Genomic DNA, 12159 nt, shown 5'->3' with positions numbered 1-12159 from the left:
TAACAAACCACAAGCATGTATTTTTAATCATCTAACATCAAAATACACATACATTCATAAATAGAAAAACCCTAAACCTTTAACATTTTTTCAAAATAGTCCTTGGGCTAGTTAGATTAAGCTGTAACGATCTCAAAAACACAGAAATCATTAAAAACACGACAAAAACCATACCTAAATGGGATGATATCATGACTGAATGACAAGCCCTATCTATGGCTTCATCTCTTGTTAAAATCGGCTAAGGAAGAAGATGGACACAAAAGTTATGATATTTTTTATTTTAATTAGCCTTTATTAACTAATTTACTTATATAACCTTATAACATATTAAAAATTTCAGGTAAACCAATCCCATAAATGTTCACTAACATACTAATTACCAATTAAGGACCTCACTTTAAATTTCTATAGCTATTAGACACCTATAGTTATTAGAACTCAAGTTTTACACTTCACAAAACTTAGTTCTTTTTATCAAATTAAACACTTAAATGATAAAATTTCTTAATGAAACTGTAACAACATATTTTTCAGTGAAATCGGAACAGTGGTTTTGGGACCACAAATCAAATCCAAAAATAGGGTTTATTTTTATTTCATTATATGGTCCATATTATAATAGGCATGTCATGCAAAAATGTTGATACGAAAATTTTATTTATTAAGTGTTTAATTTACGAGAAGGACTAAATCTCATAAAATGCGAAAGTTGAATTCTAGTAGCTATATGTAACACCCCAAACCTGGCCGAGACATTATGGCCGAATTTGGCGATGTCACATTAAAGTGTTTTTCGAAAAACATGATTTCATTGAAGGATTAGTTTTATTTTAAAACCTCTTTGTGTTCTTAACAAAGATTTAGGATGCCTCATTCACTATTAAAACTCAAGTTGTTTAGCAAAATGATAATCATATTAAATTGTTATTACTCTTTAAAACATTGTTTGTTGCGGAAGCTTTTAAACTATGTTGCGTAAACGTCGTGTTGTGAAAAAACATTTATCTTTTTGAAACCCTTCTTTTCCTATGTCAAGCAATTTATATCAACGCAAGTAAAAATGTAACACCCCAACATCTGAGTCGATTACTAAAATAGGGTCATATAACATAACCTGCTCAACTCTTCAATAGAACACTTGAGATAAAAAAATAATAAAAAATATTTTATAGTGAAACCAAAAATCTAATGAATAATATTACCAGATTAAAACCCTTCTGTTCGTTTAATGATTTATCCCCTATTGACCAAAATACACGTACATAATGTAAAAATATATGATTCAATCCTATCACAATTATGAAGTTCTAAATCAAGTCAATTTATGTTTTGAGATTTGTAACCAAACATTTTTAATTTCATACATAGAACTTTAGCCATATTCGTATGGCTTTATATAGAATTATACCAAAATAGCAAACCTCCCAGAAATTTCTATCCTATACACGCCATAATGTCTACTAAGGTTTAAAACAAAAGTACCAAAAGGTTGACAAAAGTTGTGATGACTTCGTGATGGTTCCCAAGCTCTCCTTGATAAGATGATCTATGTAAAACAAAAAAAACACACCGAGTGAGTTGTTAACTCAAGAAGTCCTAAGAAAATTTAATACTATAATAATTCAATCATCTATAAACTAAATAATTAACTCCATATTAACCGAATTTAACCATGATATCACAAGGAAATATTAGGTCACAAACATACCTTATACATTTGGTACATACCTACCCGAATTCACCATGTACTCCTAATCTAAATATACATAATTAAAATACCATGACAATTGTCATATACTACCATTGACGTATATATATATGTATATATATATATATATATAATATACAAACCAAAAAAATTAAAGCGTAAGCCAAGTCACTCCATCTATCAATCAAATTTCCAATTAAATTTCCAAGTGCATTTTAGATTTCCACAAATAATACTCCATAATCAACATTGCACACTTAGTGCTCGATTTGAAAGCCCGCACACATAGTGCTCTTACTTATTCGCACACATAATGCAATGTTTTCTTGCACACATAGTGCCACATAATCTAGCACACATAGTGTTGTATTTTCTTACCTTTAATCATCCCATTGACATGGATTGATCAAAAATTTCACATTCTATTCCCAATAACTGATACATACTATGATATCTTATCAACTTAATTTGCCTAAGGACTTACCTTTTTAATCGGATGAACAACTCCGATCGGCTACTCCACCGCTTTCGCTTTCCCTTTGAACGAACTTGGTTCCCTCTGATCTTGAACTTCAACTCCAGCTAAGCAAATAAAATAACTCAATCATCATAACCCTAATTTATACTTCTTTCTCATAGTCACACATACAGAGATTCGGTATTTGCCCATACATAAATTTAAAATTTAACTTTTAAACTTAATGCATATCCAAACATACTTTTCATCTATTCTAATAATTCAACACATTACAAGATCAACTTCGGTAACTCACGTTTTCATATTTTAGTAGCTAAGTTCATTTTCGGTTAGCAATCATTTAAAATCTATCAAGCTCATAAACTTCTAATTTCATGAATTCGACATCTTAATGCCCATTTTAATTAATCAAACAAAATTTCAAATACAAAATTTGGTCACTCAATTATCTTGATAAACAAAATAATCGGCAAACACACATATATCAAGCTATTTTAACCAAATTCTACTTAACATTTAAACTAAAATATGCATTTAAATTTACTATATCTTCATTAGACCTTTCACTCTCAAAACATAAGAATATCAATTTATTCCTTCTTCCATGTCTCTGTCAACTACTTAAATTATCACATAACATAAATTTTGTACTCTCCTATCCATCCTAACTCATTCGGCTTTAACAATTACCCATTTCTCATAAAAGAAATTAACAAATAAAATAAACATTCCATTAACCCATATGGCCGAATGTACCAAGCATTACTTAACTAAAATTCCACAAATTTCAACCTCATAATAATCTCTACTTATTCAATACAACATGAAACAACCTCTACTCCTAACCTCTTGATATACGGCTTAATGCCCAAACCACCATAAAAGTTTGATTTTTCATGACATTGCCGAAATGCATTTTAACAATTAGCTCAACATACAAAGGAAGTTAAAACCAACATTTCAAAACTTACCTCCAATAAAAAAAAAAGTTGCCGAATTGCCTTAATGAAAACTTCCTATTTCCTTCCTTTTTGTTTCAGCTTTGGCAAGGTGGAGAAGAAGATGAACACCCTCTTCTATTTTCTCTTTTATTAATCTTTATTTTCATCTATTTTAAATTACTTACCAATATTTAATTATAAATAATATAAACTTAGTGGAGAAAATCCTTACTTGGCCTACCACTTTGTATAAACTTGGCATTTTGACATGCAAACCCAAACTTTCCTATTTTAATACTATTTGGTCCTTACATATTCACCTATCATATTTTTTAAGTTCTCAACTAAGTCAATCAAATGAAATTCACATTCATGAAACTAAATTAACAATCTCAAATTTTCACACATGCACTTCCACACATAAAGATATGCAAATTTAATTTTTTTTTAAAATCACTTTTGACTCGCTTTTGTGGTCCCGAAACCACATTCCGTCTAAGGTCAAATTAGGGCTGTCACAACTCTCCCTCACATAAGGAATTTTCGTCCCCGAAAATCTTACCCGCAAATAAGTTAGGATATCGATCCTTTATAGTGTCTTCAAGTTCCCAAGTAGCTTCTTCGACCCTGTGCTTAAGCCATAGTACTTTCACTAATGGGATTTTCTTGTTTCGCAGTTCCTTTACTTCACGTGCTAAAATACGAACCGGTTCTTCTTCATAACTCAAATCAGGTTGAATCTCCACCTCAGATAAATTAATTATATGTGATGGATCAGATCTATAACGTCGAAGCATCGAGACATGAAAAACGTTGTGAATCTTTTCAAGTTCAGGGGGTAAAATCAATCAGTATGCAACTGGCCCAATTCGTTCAGATATTTCATACGGCCCGATGAACCTCGGACTCAATTTGCCCTTACGGCCAAATCTAAGCACCTTTTTCCAAGGTGAGACTTTAAGAAACACTTTGTCCCCAACCTGATATTCAATGTCTTTTCTTTTTAAATCTGCATACGACTTCTAACGATTCAAAGCGACTTTCAAACTTTCACGAATCACTTGAACTTTCTGCTCAGCATCCTTAATCAAATCAACCCCGAAGATTTTACTTTCACTAAGTTCGGTCCAAAACAACGGTGTACGGCATTTATGACCATACAAAACCTCATAAGGTGCCATCTTAATGCTTGATTGAAAACTATTGTTGTAAGCGAATTCAACCAAAGGCAAATATCTTTCCCATGAACCACAAAACTCTAGGATACAACATCTCAACATGTCCTCGAGTATCTGAATTATCTGCTCGGATTGACCATCAGCCTGGGGATGAAAACCGGTGCTAAAGTGCAACTTGGTACCCAATGCTTCTTGTAATTTCTTCCAAAATCGTAATGTGAATCTCGGGTCTCTATTCGACACAATAGAAATAGGTATTCCATGTAATCAAACAATTTGGGAGACATATAATTCTGCCAATTTATCGAGTGAGAAATCCGTACGGACAGGGATAAAATGAGCAGACTTCGTCAATCTATCAACAATAACCCAAATTGAGTCTTTCTTACTCTGCGTCAACGACAAACCAGATACAAAATCCATCGTGACTCGATCCCATTTCCATTTGGGTATCATGATCGGCTGAAGTAATCCCGAAGGCACTTGATGTTCTGCTTTCACTTGTTGACATATCAAACACTTCGAAACAAAGTTAGAAATGTCTCGTTTCATACCAGGCCACCAAAATTGACGTTTTAGATCGTGGTACATTTTCGTACTTCCCGGGTGAACTGACATTCGACTACTATGAGCCTCACTCAAAATCATCGAAATAAGTTTTGAATTTCTTGGAACACATAATCGACTCTTAAACATCAAGAAATCATTGTCGTCAATCCGAAACTCTGATTCTTCATTTGATTCACATTCAACTCATTTAATGACCAATTCATCGTCGACTTTTTGGGATTCAAGTATTTGATGAATTAATAATGGTTTGGCCTTTAATTCAGCTACTAACACATTATTGGATGAAATGGACAGGTGAACATTCATCGCTCTCAAAGCAAACAACGATTTACGACTTAAAGCATCGACAACCACGTTAGCCTTTCCCGGGTGATAATCAATGATGAGTTTATAATCTTTCAACAACTCAAGCCAACGTCTTTGTCGCAGATTCAAATCTCTTTGAGTCATCAAATATTTGAGGCTTTTGTGGTCAGAGTAAACATGACACCTCTCTCCAAACAAGTAGTATCTCCATATTTTCAAAGCGAAAACAATGGCCGCTAATTCAAGATCATGAGTCGGATAGTTTTTCTCATGCGGTTTTAATTGCCTCGACGCGTAAGCCACAACTCGACTTTCTTGCATCAACACACAACCCAGCCCAAGTAAGGATGCATCACTATAAATAACAAACTCTTTATCGGATTCTGGCTGTACTAGCACTGGAGCTTCAGTTAAACAGGTTTTCAATCGGTCAAAACTTTTCTGACATGGTTCTGACCATTCAAACTTAACATCTTTTTGAAGTAGTTTTGTCATCGGTGTGGCTATCATTGAGAAACCCTTTACAAACTGTCTGTAGTAACCGGCAAGTCCCAAAAAGCTCCTAACTTTAGTAACATTTCTCGGAGGCTTCCAATGAATTATGGCCGAAATTTTGTTCGAATCAACTCGAATACCCGATGCGGAACCACATGTCCCAAAAAGCTAACTTCTCTCAACCAGAATTCACATTTACTGAATTTCGCGTATAACTGCTTGTCTCGTAAAATCTATAATACTAATTTCAAATGCTCAGTATGTTCAGATTCATTGCGTGAATAAATCAAGATGTCGTCTATAAACACCACTACAAACAGATCCAGATACTGTCTAAAGATTCGATTCATCAAGTCCATAAATACCGCAGGGGCATTAGTGAGCCCAAACGGCATTACTAAGAACTCGTAGTGACCATATCTCATTCTGAAGGCAGTCTTAGGTATATCTGATCCTCGAACACGCAACTGATAGTAGCCTGATCTCAAATCTATCTTTGAAAACACTGAGGCTCCCTTTAGCTGATCAAACAAATCATCAATACATGGTAACGGATATTTATTCTTTATTGTCACTTTGTTCAATTGACGATAGTCGATGCACATTCTCATGGTTCCGTCTTTCTTTTTCACAAACAATACTGGTGCACCCCAAGGTGAGAAACTCGGTCTAACGAAACATTTATCTGTCAAATCTTGCAATTGAGTTTTCAATTCCTTCAATTCCGTTGGTGCCATATGATACGGAGCTATTGAAATTGGTGTGGTACCAGGTGCCAGTTCGATGTCGAATTCTACCTCTCGAACGGGTGGTAATCCCGGTAACTCCTCAGGAAAAACATCTGAATACTCACAAACTACTGGTACTGATTCAATTTTCTTTTCCGACTCCTTGTTATCAAGTACGTACGCAAGATATGCTTCACACCCCTTTTTCACATATTTCTGAGCTGTCATCGAGGATATTATTGTTGTCATTCTGTTCAAGTTAGTAGACTCAACTCGTACTATCTCATTATTTGCACCCCTCAAATCAATGGTCTTTCTTTTGCAATTCACAACTGCATCATGTACGGTTAACCAATCCATACCAAGGATAACATCAAATTCATCAAACGGTAAAAGCATCAAATCGGCCGGAAAACAGGAATCTCGGATTATCAAGGGGCATTTCTTACACACTCTGTCGACAAGTACATATCGACCTAGGGGATTCGACACTTGAATTACAAACTCAGTAGACTCAACAGGTAGAGTCTTACTGGATGCTAAAGTCTCACATACATAAGAATGAGTAGAGCCAGGGTCAATCAATGCAATCACATCAGTATCAAAAAGAGTGAAAGTACCAGTGATAACGTCAGGGGAGGATGCCTCTTCTCGCGCGCGGATGGCATAAGCTCTGGCAGAAGCACGAGTTTCAGATCGAACAGCCGTATTAGAAATCCCTCTCTGACTACCGCCCTTACCTCCAGTGTTTCTCGGTGGTCTACCTCTAGTCGCTGTACCGCTCAATCTCACACCTTGCATCTTATTTTTCTTATCAGATTTCGGGTAATCTCGAATGAAATGATGCCTCGAACCACATCTATAACAGGCTCTATTAATAGATTTACCCCAACATTCACCTACATGTCGCCTTCCACATTGTGAACATTCAGATTTTTCTTATCGATTGTTACCAACACTAGCAACCGAAGTAGCTCGAGATTCCGTTGATGGTCACTCCCTAATAGAAATTCTTGCAGTCGTCTTCGATTTATTAGTATCGTCTTTGAATTTCTTCCCAGCTGAGGAAGAAGTTTTACCCGCTGATCTTTTACGAAAGTCTCTGGCTTCCGATTCAACTTTCTTTTTCTTCTTTCCCAGCTCTTCAGCCTTGCAAGCCCGTTCGACTAGTGTTACAAATTCTTTTATTTCTAAAATACCCACCAGTAGCTTTAAATCTTCATTCAATCCTTCTTCGAATCTTTTACACATGGCAATTTCATCAGCTACACACTCTCGAGCATATCTACTGAGTCTTACAAACTCACATTCATATTCAGATACTGTCAAACGACCTTGTTTGAGCTCCAAAAATTCTTTACGCTTTTGATCCATAAACCGTTGACTAATATACTTCTTATGAAACTCCACCTGAAAGAAATCCCAAGTAACTCGTTCCTTCAAAACAATAGAAATCAGTGTTCTCCACCAATAGTAGGCCGAGTCCCGTAACAAGGATACGCCACACTTTAAACACTCATCAGGCGTGCAAGACAGCTCTTCAGAGACACGAATAGTGTTATCAAGCCAAAACTCGGCCCTTTCAGCATCATCATTAGTTGTGGCTCGGAATTCCTCGGCCCCGCCCTTCCTAATCAAATCCACAGGAGGTTTGCTCGGCCTCAAAGGATCAGTAGTTGCTGGTACTATAGGCACCTGAGGTGGATTATTTAAATTCGGGAATGGTTGAGCAGCTGGGTTAGTTCGGGCATATTGTGCAACCCACTTGTTCATCATAGAAAAGAAAGCTTGTTTTGCCCCATCATCTTCATTATTCGCAGATGATTAAGGTTCCACAGGCGCTGTCCCTTGCGCAGGAGCAGCCGCTACACTCTCAACGTCATCCGCTAAGGCTCTCTCTAAATTAGGTTCCATTTACTAATCAAAACAATAATTTCAACCGTCAGAAGTCATTACACTATCATATACTAACATTAAGGCATGTATAGCTAGACTCATACTCACTGCGGTAGTCCTAGAACCGACTAAACCGTAGTTCTGATACCAATAAAATGTAACACCCCAACATCCGAGTCGATTACTAAAATAGGGTCATATAACATAACCTGCTCAACTCTTCAATAGAACACTTGAGATAAAAAAATAATAAAAAATATTTAATAGTGAAACCTTAAATCTAATGAATAATATTACCAGATTAAAACCCTTTTGTTCGTTTAATGATTTATCCCCTATTGACCAAATACACGTACATAATGTAAAAATATATGATTCAATCCTATCACAATTATGAAGTTTTAAATCAAGTTAATTTACGTTTTGAGATTTGTAACCAAACATTTTTAATTTCATACATAGAACTTTAGCCATATTCATATGGCTTTATATACAATTATACCAAAATAGCAAACCTCCCGAAATTTCTATCCTATACATGCCATAATGTCTACTAAGGTTTAAAATGTAGTACCAAAAGGTTAACAAAAGTTGTGATGACTTCGTGATGGTTCCCAAGCTCTCCTTAATAAGATGATCTATGTAAAAACAAAAAAAAAAACACACCGAGTGAGTTGTTAACTCAGTAAGTCCTAAGAAAATTTAATACTATAATAATTCAATCATCTATAAACTAAATAATTAACTCCATATTAACCGAATTTAACCATGATATCACAAGGAAATATTAGGTCACAAATGTACCTTATGCATTTGGTACATACCTACCCGAATTCACCATGTACTCCTAATCTAAATATACATAATTAAAATACCATGACAATTGTCATATACTACCATTGACGTATATATATATATATATATATATATAATATAATATACAAACCAAAAAAATTAAAGCGTAAGCCAAGTCACTCCATCTATCAATCAAATTTCCAATTAAATTTCCAAGTGCATTTTAGATTTCCACAAATAATACTCCATAATCAACATTGCACACTTAGTACTTGGTTTGAAAGCCCGCACACATAGTGCTCTTACTTATTCGCACACATAATGCAATGTTTTCTCGCACACATAGTGCCACATAATCTAGCATACATAGTGCTGTATTTTCTTACCTTTAATCATCCCATTGACATGGATTGATCAAAAATTTCACATTCTATTCCCAATAACTCATACATACTATGATATCTTATCTAACTTAATTTGCCTAAGGACTTACCTTTTTAATCGGATGAACAACTCCGATCGGCTACTCCACCGCTTTCGCTTTCCCTTTGAACGAACTTGGTTCCCTCTGATCTTGAACTTCAACTCCAACTAAGCAAATAAAATAACTCAATCATCATAACCCTAATTTATACTTCTTTCTCATAGTCACACACACAGAGATTCGGTATTTTCCCATACATAAATTTAAAATTTAACTTTTAAACTTAATGCATATCCAAACATACTTTTCACCTATTGTAACACCCCTATCCCGTATCCGTCGCCGGAATAGGTAAAGGGGCATTACCGGACTTGAAGCTCATATCCGAACAGTAAAAATTTTGAATATTTTTTTTTATAAAGAACGTTCCTTTAGGTAAATACTAAAGACAGTCAGGGATACAATTTAACTGCTATAAGTACACATTCAAAAGATGCCATTTTCGCATGGCTTATATACATTAACCAAAATATTCTTCGGCCACTGGTCTATTCTTTACATGCCATAAAATAATTCAAAACATAACAGTAACAAGCAGTGGATAGTGATAGTGTGACTAGTTGCTGACGATCCCCGAGCCTGTAGCTTCCAAATGAGATCTATAAAACAGAGGAAACAAAGTAAACGGAGTAAGCATTACAATGCTTAGTAAGTTTTAAGCAGTGTCAATAGATAACAATCAAATTATAACATAGTTGTTCGTATTTTTATTTCACTCTTCCTTCGGGCATACCATCCCTTTACCGAATATGCCCATCTCATCATATATAATAGGCAGATAAATTCTCACTTGATAGTGATCTCTTATAAACATAGGTACATTACATATTTTCACCTAACTTTCCATATTGACCAAACGCACAATAATCATAGAACAGTCTTATTGCTTTACTCACATATGCATCACATAACGACCTTATGATTTAGTCCAAAGCAAGCTTAAATATAATCTCAAAATACATACCGACCAGCTTAACGCATTGAACGATTTTATTACCAATTGTTACTGTGAAGTCGTATAATCTTATGCTTTACTCAAATCTTCAGCGAAACCTTTAGCTCGAATAGTCCCAACGCGTAGTTATCGGGTCTTACCCGGACAAAATCTCCACACTAGTCATCAGGTCTTACCCGGACATAATCTCCACACGTAGTCATCGGGTCTTACCCGGAATATATTTCCAAGTTTCATGTACATTTAATCACATGTTACAACATTCACATCGACTTTTATATTTGTAATTCATTTGCCTCATCAAATATCTAATAATACACACCTTTCACATTTGGTCATTCGGCCACAATATACACACATCTCCTACATATTTCACACTAGCCATTCGGCTTTACCACATATACATATCTCATACATATTTCACACTAGCCATTCGGCTTTACCACATATACATATCTCATACATATTTCACATTAGCCATTCGGCTTTACCACATATACATATCTCATATATATTTAACATTAGCCATTCGGCTTTACCACATATACATATCTCATACATATTTCACACTAGCCATTCGGCTTTACCATATATACATATCTCATACATATTTCACATTAGCCATTCGGCTTTACCACACACATATATATTTATCTTGTACATCAATTTCAGCAATAGCTTATAAGCAACTCAAATAGTTTCATCAATGTTTACAACAAATTCACATATTCACTACAAGCTATTTTTCTGAGCAATAGTCACTAAATTATTTATAACTGGAGCTAAAAAACTCAAAATCAATTGCCGTTAATTTTCCCTGAATATAGACTCATATATATTCCATCCATAAAATTTTCAGAATTTTAGGTTTGGCCAATCAATACTAGATAATTCTTAAAGTTTCCCCTGTTTCACTATTTGACTAATCTGACCACTCTTCACTACGAATCAAATTTCTCATTTTACAGAATTCAAAATATGCTCTATTTGATTTCATTTGAAAATAGACTCATTAAGGAGTCTAAGCATATAAATTTTATCTTATAACCATTTTTTACAAATTAGAATGATTTTCTAAAAACAGAACAGGGATTTCGAGTCATTCGACACTGTCTCACACAACTTTAAATATCTCTTTATAGGAAATTTCTTTGCTTACACGGTCTCTTTTATAAGAAACTAGACTAATTAAGCTTTGATTACATATTTTATTCAGCCTGTAATTCCACACCAACAATTTATAGTGATTTTCTAAAATCACGTTACTGCTGCTGTCCTAAGCAAATTATTACAATTTGCTCTTAAATTTCCAAGTCCAAACACTTATGAACTTACCATTTGAGTTTAAGACATATCATGGCCACATCATATCTTATTAAATCAACTCATTATGATTGAATTTACTCAACGTTTAATCACTTAAAACTTACCTCGGAAGTTGTCGAACGACTTCAACGGCTATTCGATCACTTTTTCCTTTCCCTTATCCAACTTTGATCCTCTAAGCTCTTGAGCTAAATCAAACAATTTGCTTCCCAATCAAACACAATCACATGGCATCCATATATATTTTAGAACCATTCTTAACATACTACTCATTTACAAAACAAAACACTCATATC

Source organism: Gossypium arboreum, chromosome 8 (assembly GCF_025698485.1).
Source record: "Gossypium arboreum isolate Shixiya-1 chromosome 8, ASM2569848v2, whole genome shotgun sequence".
Lineage (NCBI taxonomy): Eukaryota > Viridiplantae > Streptophyta > Magnoliopsida > Malvales > Malvaceae > Gossypium > Gossypium arboreum.
The sequence above is the reverse complement of the archived record's forward strand: the minus strand, read 5'-3'. Positions refer to the sequence as shown.